We start from the raw sequence: 15,326 nt of genomic DNA on the forward strand, positions 1-15,326 counted from the left end.
GAATCGAAGCCAGTTGACTGAACCCACCTTATACGACAATCAAACCCCCAAGGGCTTCAAACAAGATAAAAACAAAACAAAAAAAACCCCATCCAAAGGAAGACAACTTCAAAGATTAAAGGAACATCAGCCCACACACACGAGAAAGAACCAGCTCAAGAGCTCTGGTAACTCAAAAAGCCACAGTGTCTTCCTATCTCCAGACGTGTGCACTAGTGCCTCAGCAATGGTATTTTAACAGGCTGAAATGGCTGAAATGACAGACATAGAATTCAGAATATGAGTAGGAATGAAGATCATTGAGATTCAGGAGAAAGTCAAAATCCAGTCCAAGCAATCTAAGGAATACGATAAAATGATACAGGAGCTGAAAGACGAAATGGTCATTTTAGGAAAGAACCAAACTGATCTGATAGAGCTGGAAATCTCACTACAAGAATTTCATAATACAATAGCAAGTATTAACAACAGGATAGACCAAGCTGAGGAAAGAATCTCAGAGCCTGAAGACTGGTTCTCCAAATTAACTCAGTCAGACAAAAATAAAAAAGAATGAAAACAAATGAACAACACCTCTGAGGAATATGGGATTTTGGAAAGAGACCAAATCTATGACTCACTGGCATCCCTGAAAGAGCATGAGAAAGCCAGCAACTTGGAAAACGTATTTGAAGATATTGTCCACAAAAGTTTCCCCAACCTCCCTAGAGAAGCCAACATTTAAATTCAGGAAATGCAAAGAATCCTTGTGAGATACTATACAAGACAATCATCCCTAAAACACATAGTTCTCAGATTCCCCAAGTCCTCAGATTCTCCAAGGCCAACATGAAAGAAAAAACAATAAAGGCAGCTAGAGACAGAAGGGGCAGGTCACCTAAAAAGGGAACCTCATCAGGCTAACAGTGAACTTTTCAGCAGAAGCCCTGCAAGGCAGAAGAGATTGGGGGCCTATATTCAGCATCCTTAAAGAAAAGAAATTCCAGCCAATAATTTCTTTTCTTTTTTAAAATTTTAAAATTATTTTTTAAAAATTTTGTGGGTATGTAGTAGGTGTATGTATTTATGGGGATACATGAGATGGTTTGATACAAGTAAGCACTGTAAAATAAGCACATCATGGAGAATGGGGTATGCAGCTCCTCAAACATTTACCCTTTGAGTTACAAACAATCCAACTATATTCTTTGTTATTAAAAAATATGCAATTAATTTATTATTGACTATAGTCACCCTATTGTGCTATCAAACAGTGGGTCTTATTCATTCTTTCTATTTTTTTGTACCCACTAACTATCCCCACCTTTCCCTCTTGCCCCCCACTACTTTTCTCAGCTTCTGGTAACCATCCTTCTGCTCTCTATGTCCATGAGTTCAATTGATTTGAGTTTTAGATCCCACAAATAAGTGAGAACATGTGATGTTTGTCTTCCTGTGCCTGGCTTATTTCACATAACGTAATCTCCAGTTTCATCCATGTTTGTTGCAAATGACTGGGACTCATTCTCTTTGATGGCTGAATAGTACGTATATGCACCATGTTTTCTATATCTGTTCATCTGCTGATGGACACTTGGGTTGCTTCCAATCTTGGCTATTATAAACAGTGCTGCCACAAACATAGAAGTGCATGTATCTCTTCGATATTCTGATTTCCTTTCTTTTGGATGTATACCCTGCAGTGAGATTGCTCAATTTTTTTTTTTTTTTTTTTAGACAGAGTCTTGCTCTGTTGCCCAGGCTGGAGTGCAGTGGCGCAATCTTGGCTCACTGCAAGCTCCGCCTCCTGGGTTCACACCATTCTGCTGCCTTAGCCTCCCGAGTAGCTGGGACTACAGGTGCCCGCCACCCACCGCACCTGGCTAATTTTTTGTGTTTTTAGTAGAGATGGGGTTTCACTGTGTTAGCCAGGATGGTCTCAATCTCCTGACCTCGTGATCTGCCCACCTCGGCCTCCCAAAGTGCTGGGATTACAGGCATGAGCCACTGCGCCCAGCCAATTTTTAGTTTTTTTGAGGAAACTCCAAACTGTTCTCCATAGTGGTTGTACTAATTTACATTTCCACCAACAGTGTATGAGAGTTTCCTTTTCTCCACACCCTCACAAGAATTTGTTCTTGCCTGTCTTTTGGATAAAAGCCATTTTAGCTGGGGTGAGGTGATATTGCAGTTTTCATTTGCATTTCTCTGACTATCAGTGATGTTGAATGCCTTTTCATATGCCTGTTTGCCATTTGTATATCTTCTTCTGAGAAACGTCTATTCAAATCTTTTAACTATTTTTTGATCGAATTTTAGATTTTTTCCTATAGAGTCATTTGAGCTCCTTATATATTCTGGTTATTAATCCCTTGTCTGAAGGGTAGTTTGCAAATACTTTCTCCCATTCTCTGGGTTGTCTCTTCACTTTGTTTATTGTATCCCTCACTGTGCAGAAGCTTTTTAACTTGACATGATCTTGTTTGTCCATGTTTGCTTTGGTTGCCTATGCTTGTGTGTTATTGCTCAAGAAATCTTTGCAGACCAATGTCCTGGAGATTTTCCCCAATGTTTTCTTGTAGTAGCTTCATAGTTTGAGGTCTTAGATTTAAGTTTTTAGTCAATTTTTTGATGGGTTTTTGTCTGGTTTTGGTATTAAGGTAATACTGGCCTCAGAGAATGAGTCTGGTAATAGTCCTTCCTCCTCTATTTTTTCGGAGTAGTTTCAGTAGGACTGATACTAGTTCTTCTTAAATGTTGGGTAGAATTTCAGCAGTGAAGCCATCCGGTCCTTGGCTTTTCTTCACTGTAAGGCTTTTTATTACGGCTTCCATCTTGTTACTTGTTATTGGTCTGTTTAGGTTTTGGATTTCTTCCTAGTTCAGTCTTGGTAGGCTGTATGTATCTAGAGATTTGTCCATTTCTTCTAGATTTTCCAATTTATTGGCATATAATTGCTCATAGCAGCCACTAATGATCCCTTGAATTTCTGCAGTATCAGCTGAAATGTTTCCTTTTTCATTTCTGATTTTATTTATTTAGACCTTCTCTCTTTTTTTCTTAGCTTGGCTAAAGGTTTGTCGATTTTGTTTAACTTTTCAAAAAATCAACTTTTTGTTTCATTGATCTTTTGTATTTTTTCTTTTTAATTTCATTTATTTCTACTCTGATCTTTGTTATTTCTTTTCATCTACTAATAGTGGGTTTGGTTTGTTCCTGCTTTTCTCTCTTTAAGATGCATCATTAGATTGTTTATTTGAAGTTTTTCCTCTTTTTTGATATAGGCACTTATAGCTATAAACTTCTCTCTTAATATATCCCATAGGTTTTGGTATATTGTGTTTCCATGATCATTTGTTTCAAGAAATTTTTCTTTCTTTATTTTGTTCTTAATTTCTTCATTGACCCACTGGTCACTCAGGAGCATATTGTTTAATTTTCATGTATTTATGTAGTTTTCTAAATTCCTCTTATTATTAATTTCTAATTTTATTGCATTGTGGTCAGAGAAGATGCTTGATATTATTTCAATTTTTTGAATGTTTTAAGACTTGTTTTGTGAGCTAATATATGATGTATCCTTGAGAATGATCCATGTGCCGAGGAAAAGAATGTGTATTCTGCAGCTCTTGGATGGAATGTTCTGTAAATATCTATTAGATCCATTTGGTCTGTAATGCAGATTAAGTTTGATGTTTCTTTGCTGATTTTCTGCCTGGAAGATACGTCCAATGCTAAAAGTGGGGTGTTAAAGTCTCCAGCTATTATTGTATTGAGGCCTATCTCTCTCTTTAGCTCTAATAATATTTCCTTTACATATCTGGGTGTTCCTGTGTTGGGTGCATATATATTTAAAATTGTTATATCCTCTTGCTGAATTGACTCCATTATCATTATATAGTGATCTTCTTTGTCTCTCTTTGTATAGTTTTTGTTTTGAAATCTATTTTGTCTGATACAAGTATAGTGACTTCTGCTCTTTTTTGTTTTCCACTGGCATGGAATATATTTTTCCATCACTTCATTTTCTGTTTACGTGTGTCTTTATAGGTGAAATGTGTTTCTTGTAGGGAACAGATCATTGGTTCTTGTTTTTTCATTCATTCAGCCAGTCTATGTCTTTTGATTGGATAGTTTAATCCATTTACATTACTTATTATTGATAAGTAAGGACTTACTCTTGCCATTTTATTATTTGTTTTCTGCTTGTTTTGTGATCTTCTCTTCTTTCTTTTATTCCTGTCTTCCTCTAGTGAAGATGATTTTCTCTGGTGATATAATTTGGTTTCTTGATTTTTATTTTTTGTGTATCCATTTTATGTTTTTTGGTTTGAGGTTACCATGAGGCTTGCAAATACCATCTTATAATCTATTATTTTAATCTGATAACAACACTATTTGGATAAACAAATAAACAAACAGGCAGAAAGAAAACTAATAAAAACTTAACTTCATTTCCCAGCTTTTTAAACTTTTTGTTGTTTCTATTTATATATTATTTTACTGACTGTGTCTTGAAAAGTTGTTGTAGTTATTATTTTTGATTGGTTCATCATCTAGTCTGTCTACTTAGGGTAAGAGAGGTTATACACCACAGTTACAGTGTAAAAATATTCTGTGTTTTTCGGTGTACTTACTATTATGAGTAAGTTTCTTACCTTCAGGTGATGATTGCTCATTAATGTTCTTCTCTTTCTGATTGAAGTACTCCTTTTAGCATTTCTTGTAGGATGGGTTTGGTATTGATGAAATCCTTCAGCTTTTGTTTGGGAAAATCTTTATATCTCCTTCATGTTTGAAAGATATTTTCACCAGATATACTATTTAGGGTAAAAGTTTTCTTTCCTTCAGAACTTTAAATATGTCATGCCACTCTCTCCTGGTCTGTAAGGTTTCCATGAAAAGTCTGCGGCCAGATGTATTGGAACTCCATAGTATGTTACTTGTTTCTTTTCTCTTGCTGCTTTTAAAATCCTTTCTTTATCCTTGACCTTTGGGAGTTTGATTATTAAATGCCTTGAGGTAGTCTACTTTGGGTTAAATCTACTCGGTGTTCTAAAACCTTCTTGTACTTGGATATCTTTCTCTAGGTTTGGGAAATTTTCTCTTATCCCTTTGAATAAAACTTCTACTCCTATTTCTTTCACTACCTCCTCCTTAAGGCCAATAACTCTTAGATTTGCCATTTTGAGGCTATTTTCTAGATCCTGCAGGTGTGTTTCATTGTTTTTTTTATTCTTTTTTCTTTTGTCCCTTCTGTGTATTTTCAATTATAGCCTGTCTTCAAGCTCACTAATTCTTTCTTCTGCTGGATCCATTCTGCTATGAAAGGACTCTGATGCATTCTTCAGTATGCAAATTGAATTTTTTCAGCTCCAGAATTTCTGTTTGATTCTTTTTAATTATTTCAATCTCTTTATTACATTTATCTGCTAGAATTCTGAATTCCTTCTCTGTGTTATCTTGAGTTTCTTTGAATTTCCTCAACACAGCTATTTTGAATTCTGTCTGAAAGGTCACATATCTCTCTTTCTCCAGAATTGGTCCCTGATGCCTTATGGTGAGGTCATGTTTTCCTGGATGGTGTTAATGCTAGTAGATGTTCTTCAGTGTCTGGGCATTGAAGAGTTGAGCATTTATTGTAGTCTTCACTGTCCAGGCTTATTTATAGGCAGCCTTTTTGGAAAGGCTTTTCCAGATTTGAAAGGACTTGAGTTTTGTGATCTAAGGCATTTCTGCTTTAGAGGGCACCCTAAGCCCAGTAATGCTGTGGTTCTTGCACAGTCATAGAGGTACCACCTTAATAGTCTTAGACAAAATCTGGTTGAATTATCTAGGTTACCAGGCAGAGACTCTTGTTCTCTTTCCTTACTTTCTGCCAAACATACAGTCTCTGTCTCTTCTAAGCCACCTAAAGCCACCTTTAACCTCATTAAAAAGTGACACAAGCACCCCCGTGGCCACCACCACTATGACTGTGCTCCAACCAAGAATTTCATATACAGCCAAACTAAGCCTTATAAGCGAAGGAGAAATAAGATCCTTTTCAGACAAGCAAATGCTAAGGGAATTTATTACCACCAGACCTGCCTTACAAGAGGTTCTTAAGGGAGTGCTAAATATGGAAACAAAAGACCATCACTGGCCACCATAAAACACACTAAAGTACACAGTCCACTGATACTATCAAGCAACTACAAAATCAAGTCTGCAAAATAATCAGCTAACATGATGACAGGATTAAACTCACACATATCGATATTAATCCGAATGTAAATGGGCTAAATGCTCCCATTAAAAGGCACAGAGTGGCAAGTTCAATAAAGAAGCATGGCCCAAATGGATACTGTCTTCAAGAGATCCATCTCACATGCAATGACATTCATAGGCTCAAAGTAAAGGGATGGGGAAAAATCTACCAAGCAAATGGAAAACAAACAAAAGCACGGATTGCCATTCTAATTTCACACAAAACAGACTTCAAATCAACATCAATCAAAAAAGACAAAGAAAGGCATCACATAATAATAAAGGGTTCAATTCAACAAGAAGACTTAACTATCAGGAATATATATGCACCCAATACAGGAGCACCCAGATTCATAAGACGAGTTCTTAGAGACTGATGAAGAGACTTAGATAACCATATAGTAATAATGGGAGACTTCACCCACTGACAGTATTGAACAGATCATCAAGGCAGAATACTAACAAAGATATTTGGGACCTAAATTCGACACTTGACCAAATGGGCCTAAGAGACATCTACAGAACTCTCCACCCCAAACAACAGAATATATATTCTTCTCATTTTCACATGGCATATACTGTAAAATCAACCACACAATCTGCCATAAAAAGTTCTCAGCAAATTTAAAAAAACCCAAATCATACCAGCCACACTCTTGGACCACTGCACAATTAAAAAAAATCAATACTAAGAAGATAGCTCAGAACCATACAATTCATGGAAATTAAACAACCTGCTCCTGAGTGGCTTTTGGGTAAACAATGAAATTAAGGCAGAAATAAAGAAATTCTTTGAAACCAATTAGAACAAAGATACAATATGCCAATTCTCTGGGACACAGATAAAGCAGTGGAAAGTTTATAGCAGTAAATACCCATATCAAAAAGTTAGAAAAATCTCAAATTAGCAACCTAACATCACAAATAGAAGAATTAGAAAAACAAGAGCAAGATCAATCCCAAAGCTAGCAGAAGACAAGAAATAACCAAAATCAGAGCTGAACTGAATAAAATTGAGATGGAAAAAACCATACAAAAGATCAACAAAACCAAAAGTTCATTCTTTGGAAGAATAAATAAGATCGATAGACCACTAGCTAGACTAATAAAGAAAAAAAAAGACAGATGATCCAAATAAACACAACCAGAAATGACAAAGAGGACATTACCACTGACCCCATGGAAATATAAAAAACCCTCAGAGACTATTACGAACACCTCTATATACAGAAACTAGAAAAACCTACAAGAAATAAATTCCTAGGACTGAACCAGGAAGAAATTAAAACTCTGAACAGAGCAATAACGAGTTCTAAAATTGAATCAGTAATAAAAATTCTAACAACCAGAAAAAGGCCAGGACCAGAGAGATTCACAGCTGAATTCTACCAGACACATAAAGAAGAGCTCGTACAATTTCTACTGAAACTATTCCAAAAAATTGAGGAGGAGGGGACTCCTCTCTAACTCATTCTATGAGTTAGGTATCATTCTATGAGTTTGGTATCATTCTGATACCGAAACCTGGCAGAGACACAACAAAAGAAGAAAACTTAAGGACAATATCTGTGATGAACATAGGTGCAAAAATCTTCAGCAAAATACTAGCAAACTGAATCCAGCAGCACGTCAAAAAGCGAATTCACCACAACCAGATAGGTTTTATCTCTGGGATGCATGTTTGATTCAACATATGCAAATCAACAAATGTGATCTATCACATAAATAGAAGTAAAAAAGCCCCCACATGATCATCTCAATAGATGCAGAAAAAGCATTTGATAAAATTCAACATCCTTCAATGTTAAAACTCTCAACAAACTAGACATTGAAGGAGCATACCTCAAAATAATAAGGGCCATTTATGACAAAACCACAGCCAACATCACACTGAATGGGCAAAAGCTGGAAGTATTCTCCTTGAGAACCAGAACAAGACAAGGATGCTCATTCTCACCATCTATTCAACATAGTACTAGAAGTCCTACCCAGAGCAATCAGGTAAGAGAAAGAAGTAAAAGACATCCAAATAGGAGGAAAGGAAGTCAAAGTATCTCTGTTTGCAGATGTTATGATTTTATACCTAGAAAACCTCCTAGTCTCTGTCCCAAATCTGCTAGATCTAATAAACAACTTCAGCAAAGTTTCAGGATACAAAATCAATTTCTTCTATTGGGTAGTAAGTATTATGTAACATTGTGCAATAAGCACCAAATCAAGAATGCAATCCCATTCACAATAGCCACAAAAAAGTACCTAGGAATACATCTAACCAGGATTGTGAAAGATCTCTATAGCAAGAACTACAAAACCCTGCTGAAAGAAATCAGAGATGATACACACACAAATGGAAAACATTCCATGCTCATGAATAGGAATAATCAATATTGTTAAAATGGCCATACTACTCCAAGCAATTTACAGATTCAATGCTATTCCTAGAAAACAACCAATGACATTCTTCACATAATGAGAAAGAAATTCTAAAATTAATATGGAACCAAAAAACAGCCCAAATAGCCAAAGCAATTCTAAGTAAAAAATAACAAATCTGGAGGCATCACATTACCTATTTTTAAACTATACTACAAGGCAACAGTAACCAAAACGGCATGCTACTGGTACAAAAACAGACACATAGACCAATGGAACAGAATAAAATGCCCAGAAATAAAGCTGTATATCTACAACCATCTGATCTTTGATAATGTTGACAAAAACAAGCAACGGGGAAAGCATTCCCTATTCAATAAGTGATGCTGAGATAACTGGCTAGCCATATGCAGAAGACTGAAACTGGACCCCTTCCTGATACTATATACAAAGATCAATGGAAGATGGATGAAAGTCTTAAACGTAAAACCTAGAACTTTAAAAACCCTTGAAGAAAACTTAGGAAATACTATTCTGAACATAGGTCCTGGCAAAAATTTCATGAGGAAGATGCCAAAAACAATTGCAATGAAAACAAAAATTGACAAATGGGACCTAATTAAACTAAAGAACTTCTGCACAGCAAAAGAAACTACCCACAAAGTAAATAGACAACCCACAGAATGGGAGAAAATATTTGCAAACTACCCATCTGACAAAGTTGGAATATCCAGAATCTATAAGGAACTTAAACACATTAATAAGCCAAAAACAATCCCATTAAAAAGTGGACAAATGGCCAGGCATGGTGGCTCATGCCTGTAATCCTACCACTTTGGGGACTGAGGTGGGCAGATCACTTGAGGTGAGGAATTCGAGACCAGCCTGGCCAACAGACCATCTCTACTAAAAAATACAAAAATTAGCTGGGCGTAGTGGTGCACACCTGTAATCCCAGCTACTTGGGAGGGTGAGGCAGGAGAATCCCTTGAGCCCGTGAGGTGGAGGTTGCAATGAGCAGAGATCTCACCACTGCATTCCAGCTTGGATGACAGTGTGATACTTTGTCTCAAAAAAAAAAAAAAAAAAGTGGACAAAGGACACCAATAGACTCTTCAAAAGAAGACATACACATGGCCAACAGCATATGAAAAAATGCTCAACATCACTTATTATTAGAAATATGCAAATTGGGGTGGTTCCAAGATGGCCGAATAGGAACAGCTCCGGTCTACAACTCCCAGGGTGAGCAACGCAGAAGACAGGTGATTTCTGTATTTCCAACTGAGGTACCGGGTTCATCTCACTGGGGCTTGTCAGACAGTGGGTGCAGGACAGTGGGTGCAGCCCACCGAGCATAAGCCAAAGCAGGGCGAGGCATTGCCTCACCTGGGAAGTGCAAGGGGTCAGGGAATTCCCTTTCCTAGCCAAGGGAAGCTGTGACAGATGGCACCTGGAAAATTGGGTCACTCCCACCCTAATACTGCGCTTTTCCAACGGTCTTTGCAAACGGCACACCAGGAGATTATATCCCATGCCTGGCTCAGAGGGTCCCATACCCACGGAGTCTCACTTATTGCTAGCCAGCAGTCTGAGATTGAACAGCAAGGTGGCAGTGAGGCGGGGGGAGGGGTGCCCACCATTGCTGAGGCTTGAGTAGGTAAACAAAGTAGCTGGGAAGCTTGAACTGGGTGGAGCCCACCGCAGCTCAAGGAGGCCTGCCTGCCTCTGTAGACTCCACCTCTGGGTGCAGGGCATAGCCAAACAAAAGGCAGCAGAAACCTCTGCAGACTTAAATGTCCCTGTTTGACAGCTTTGAAGAGAGCAGCGGTTCTCCCAGCATGGAGTTTGAGATCTGAGAACAGACAGACTGCCTCCTCAGGTGGGTCCCTGACCCCCGAGTAGCCTAACTGGGAAGCACCCCCAAGTAGGGGCAGACTGACACCTCACACAGCCATCTACCTCTCTGAGACGAAGCTTCCAGAGGAAGGATCAGGCAGCAACATTTGCTGTTTAGCAATATTCGCTGTTCTGCAGCCTCTGCTGCTGATACCCAGGCAAACAAGGTCTGGAGTGGACCTCCAGCAAACTCCAACAGACCTGCAGCTGAGGGTCCTGACTGTTAGAAGGAAAACTAACAAACAGAAAGGACATCCACACCAAAACCCCATCTTTCTGTCAAAGACCAAAGGTAGATAAAACCACAAAGATGGGGAAAAAACTGACCAGAAAAGCTGAAAATTCTAAAAATCAGAGCGCCTCTCCCCCTCCAAAGGAACATAGCTCCTCGCCAGCAATGGAACAAAGCTGGACAGAGAATGACTTTGATGAGTTGAGAGAAGAAGGCTTCAGAAGATCAAACTTCTCCGAGCTAAAGGAGGAAGTTCGAATCCATCACAAAGAAGCTAAAAACCTTGAAAAAAGATTAGACAAATGGCTAACTAAAATAACCAGTGTAGAGAACTCCTTAAATGACCTGATGGAGCTGAAAACCATGGCATGAGAACTACGTGAAGAATGCACAAGCTTCAGTAGCCAATTCGATCAACTGGAAGAAAGGGTATCAGTGATTGAAGACCAAATGAATGAAATGAAGGAAGAAGAGAAGTTTAGAGAAAAAAGAGTAAAAAGAAACGAACAAAGCCTCCAAGAAATATGGGACTATGTGAAAAGACCAAATCTACATCTGATTGGTGTACCTGAAAGTGACGGGGAGAATGGAACCAAGTTGGAAAACACTCTGCAGGATATTATCCAGGAGAACTTCCCCAACCTAGCAAGGCAGTCCAACATTCAAATTCAGGAGCTACAGAGAACACCACAAAGATACTCCTTAAGAAGAGCAACTCCAAGACACATAATTGTCAGATTCACCAAAGCTGAAATGAAGGAAAAAATGTTAAGGGCAGCCAGAGAGAAAGGTCGGGTTACCCACAAAGGGAAGCCCATCAGACTAACAGTGGATCTCTCGGCAGAAACTCTACAAGCCAGAAGAGAGTGGGGGCCAATATTCAACATTCTTTTTTTTTTTTTTTTTTTTTTGAGATGGAGTCTCGCTCTGTCACCCAGGCTGGAGTGCAGTGGCATAACCTCGGCTCACTGCAAGCTCCGCCTCCCAGGTTCATGCCATTCTCCTGCCTTAGCCTCCTGAGCAGCTGGGACTATAGGTGCCCGCCACCACGCCTGGCTAATTTTTTTTGTATTTTTTAGTAGAGATGGGGTTTCACCATGTTAGCCAGGATGGTCTCGATCTCCTGACCTCATGGTCTGCCCATCTTGGCCTCCCAAAATGCTGGGATTACAGGTGTGAGCCACCACGCCTGGCAATATTCAACTTTCTTAAAGAAAAGAATTTTCAACCCAGAATTTCATATCCAGCCAAACTAAGCTTCATAAGTGAAGGAGAAATAAAATCCTTTACAGACAAGCAAATGCTGAGAGATTTTGTCACCACCAGGCCTGCCCTAAAAGAGCTCCTGAAGGAAGCACTAAACATGGAAAGGAACAACCGGTATCAGCCACTGCAAAAACATGCCAAACTGTAAAGACCACCAATGCTAGGAAGAAACTGCATCAACTCATGAGCAAAATAACCAGCTAACATCATAATGACAGGATCAAATTCACACATAACAATATTAACCTTAAATGTAAATGGGCTAAATGCTCCAATTAAAAGACACAGACAGGGAAATGGGATAAAGAGTCAAGACCCATCAGTGTGCTGTATTCAGGAAACCCATCTCACGTGCAGAGACACGCATAGGCTCAAAATAAAGGGATGGAGGAAGATCTACCAAGCAAATGGAAAACAAAAAAAGGCAGGGGTTGCAATCCTAGTCTCGGATAAAACAGACTTTAAACCAACAAAGACTAAAAGAGACAAAGAAGGCCATTACATAATGGTAAAGGGATCAATTCAACAAGAAGAGCTAACTATCCTAAATATATATGCACCCAATACAGGATCACCCAGATTCATAAAGCAAGACCTTAGAGACCTACAAAGAGACTTAAGACTCCCACACAATAATAATGGGAGACTTTAAAACCCCCCTGTCAACATTAGACAGATCAACGAGACAGAAAGTTAAAAAGGATATCCAGGAATTGAACTCAGCTCTGCACCAAGGGACCTAATAGACATCTACACAACTCTCCACCCCAAATCAACAGAATATATATTCTTCTCAGCACACATTGCGCTTATTCCAAAATTGACCACATAGTTGGAAGTAAAGCACTCCTCAGCAAATGTAAAAGGACAGAAATTATAACAAACTGTCTCTCAGACCATTCAGTGCAATCAAACTAGAACTCAGGATTAAGAAACTCACTCAAAACCGCTCAACTACATGGAAACTGAACAACCTGCTCCTGAATGACTACTGGGTACATAACGAAATGAAGGCAGAAATAAAGATGTTCTTTGAAACCAATGAGAACAAAGACACAACATACCAGAATCTCTGGGACACATTTAAAGCTGTGTGTAGAGGGAAATTTATAGCACTAAATGCCCACAAGAGAGCAGGAAAGATCTAAAATTGACACCCTAACATCACAATAGAAAGAACTAGAGAAGCAAGAGCAAACACATTCAAAAGCTAGCAGAAGGCAAGAAATAACTAAGATCAGAGCAGAACTGAAGGAGACAGAGACACAAAAAACCTTTCAAAAAATCAATGAATCCAGGAGCTGGTTTTTTGAAAAGATCAACAAAATTGATAGACCGCTAGCAAGACGAATAAAGAAGAAAAGAGAGAAGAATCAAATAGATGCAATAAGAAATGATAAAGGGGATATCACCACCGATCCTACAGAAATACAAACTACCATCAGAGAATACTATAAACACCTCTACACAAATAAACTAGAAAATCTAGAAGAAATGGATACATTCCTGGATGCATACACCCTTCCAAGACTAAACCAGGAAGAAGTTGAATCCCTGAATAGACCAATAACAGGCTCTGAAATTGAGGCAATAATTAATAGCCTACCAATCCAGACGGATTCACAGCCAAATTCTACCAGACGTACAAGGAGGAGCTGGTATCATTGCTTCTGAAACTATTCCAATCAATAGAAAAAGAGGGAATCCTCCCTAACTCATTTTACGAGGCAAGCATCATCCTGATACCAAAGCCTGGCAGAGACACAACAACAAAAAAAGGAATTTTAGACCAATATCCCTGATGAACATTGATGCAAAAATCCTCAATAAAATACTGGCAAACCGAATTCAGCAGCACATCAAAAAGCTTATCCAGCATGATCAAGTGGGCTTCATCCCTGGGATGCTAAGGCTGGTTCAACATACGCAAATCAATAAATGCAATCCAGCATATAAACACAACCAAAGACAAAAACCACATGATTATCTCAATAGATGCAGAAAAGGCCTTTGACAAAATTCAACAGCCCTACATGCTAAAAACCCTCAATAAATTAGGTATTGATGGGATGTATCTCAAAATAATAAGAGCTATTTATGGCAAACCGACAGCCAATATCATACTGAATGGGCAAAAACTGGAAGCATTCCCTTTGAAAACTGGCACAAGACAGGGATGCCCTCTCTCACCACTCCTATTCAACATAGTGTTGGAAGTTCTGGCCAGGGCAATCAGGCAGGAGAAAGAAATAAAGCGTATTCAATTAGGAAAAGAGGAAGTCAAATTGTCCCTGTTTGCAGATGACATGATTGAATATTTAGAAAACCCCATCGTCTCAGCCCAAAATCTCCTTAAGCTGATAAGCAACTTCAGCGAAGTCTCAGGATACAAAATCAATGTGCAAAAGTCACAAGCATTCTTACACACCAATAACAGACAAACAGAGAGCCAAATCTTGAGTGAACTCGCATTCACAATTGCTTCAAAGAGAATAAAATACCTAGCAATCCAACTTACAAAGGATGTGAAGGACCTCTTCAAGGAGAACTACAAACCACTGCTCAATGAAATAAAAGAGGACACAAACAAATGGAAGAACATTCCATGCTCATGGATAGGAAGAATCAATATCATGAAAATGGCCATACTGCCCAAGGTAATTTATAGATTTAATGCCATCCCCATCAAGCTACCAATGACTTTCTTCACAGAATTGGAAAAAACTACTTAAAAGTTCATATGGAACCAAAAAAGAGCCCGCACTGCCAAGACAATCCTAAGCCAAAAGAACAAAGCTGGAGGCATCACGCTATCTGACTTCAAACTATACTACAAGGCTACAGTAACCAAAACAGCATGGTACTGGTACCAAAACAGAGATAAAGACCAATGGAACAGAACAGAGCCCTCAGAAATAATACCACACATCTACAACCATCTGATCTTTGACAAACCTGACAAAAACAAGAAATGGGTAAAGGATTCCCTATTTAATAAATGGTGCTGGGAAAACTGGTTAGCCATATGTAGAAAGCTGAAACTGGATCCCTTCCTTACACCTTATACAAAAATTAATTCAAGATGGATTAAAGACTTAAATGTCAGACCTAAAACCATAAAAACCCTAGAAGAAAACCTAGGCAATACCATTCAGGACATAGGCATGGGCAAGGACTTCATGTCTAAAACATTCAAAGCAATGGCAACAAAAGCCAAAATTGACATATGAGATCTAATTAAACTAAAGAGCTTCTGCACAGCAAAAGAAACTACCATCAGAGTGAACAGGCAACCTACAGAATGGGACAAAATTTTTGCAATCTACTC

General features: G+C 38.5%; 1 protein-coding gene across 26 annotated transcripts in view; it reads right to left on the reverse strand.

The window, feature by feature from the left end:
- The window catches only part of NLRP1 (NLR family pyrin domain containing 1), a 97,929-nt gene that overhangs the window by 76,174 nt on the left and 6,429 nt on the right, over positions 1 to 15,326 (reverse strand). The window lies entirely within an intron of this gene.

Source organism: Pan paniscus, chromosome 19, assembly GCF_029289425.2.
Source record: "Pan paniscus chromosome 19, NHGRI_mPanPan1-v2.0_pri, whole genome shotgun sequence".
NCBI classification, from domain to species: Eukaryota; Metazoa; Chordata; class Mammalia; order Primates; family Hominidae; genus Pan; species Pan paniscus.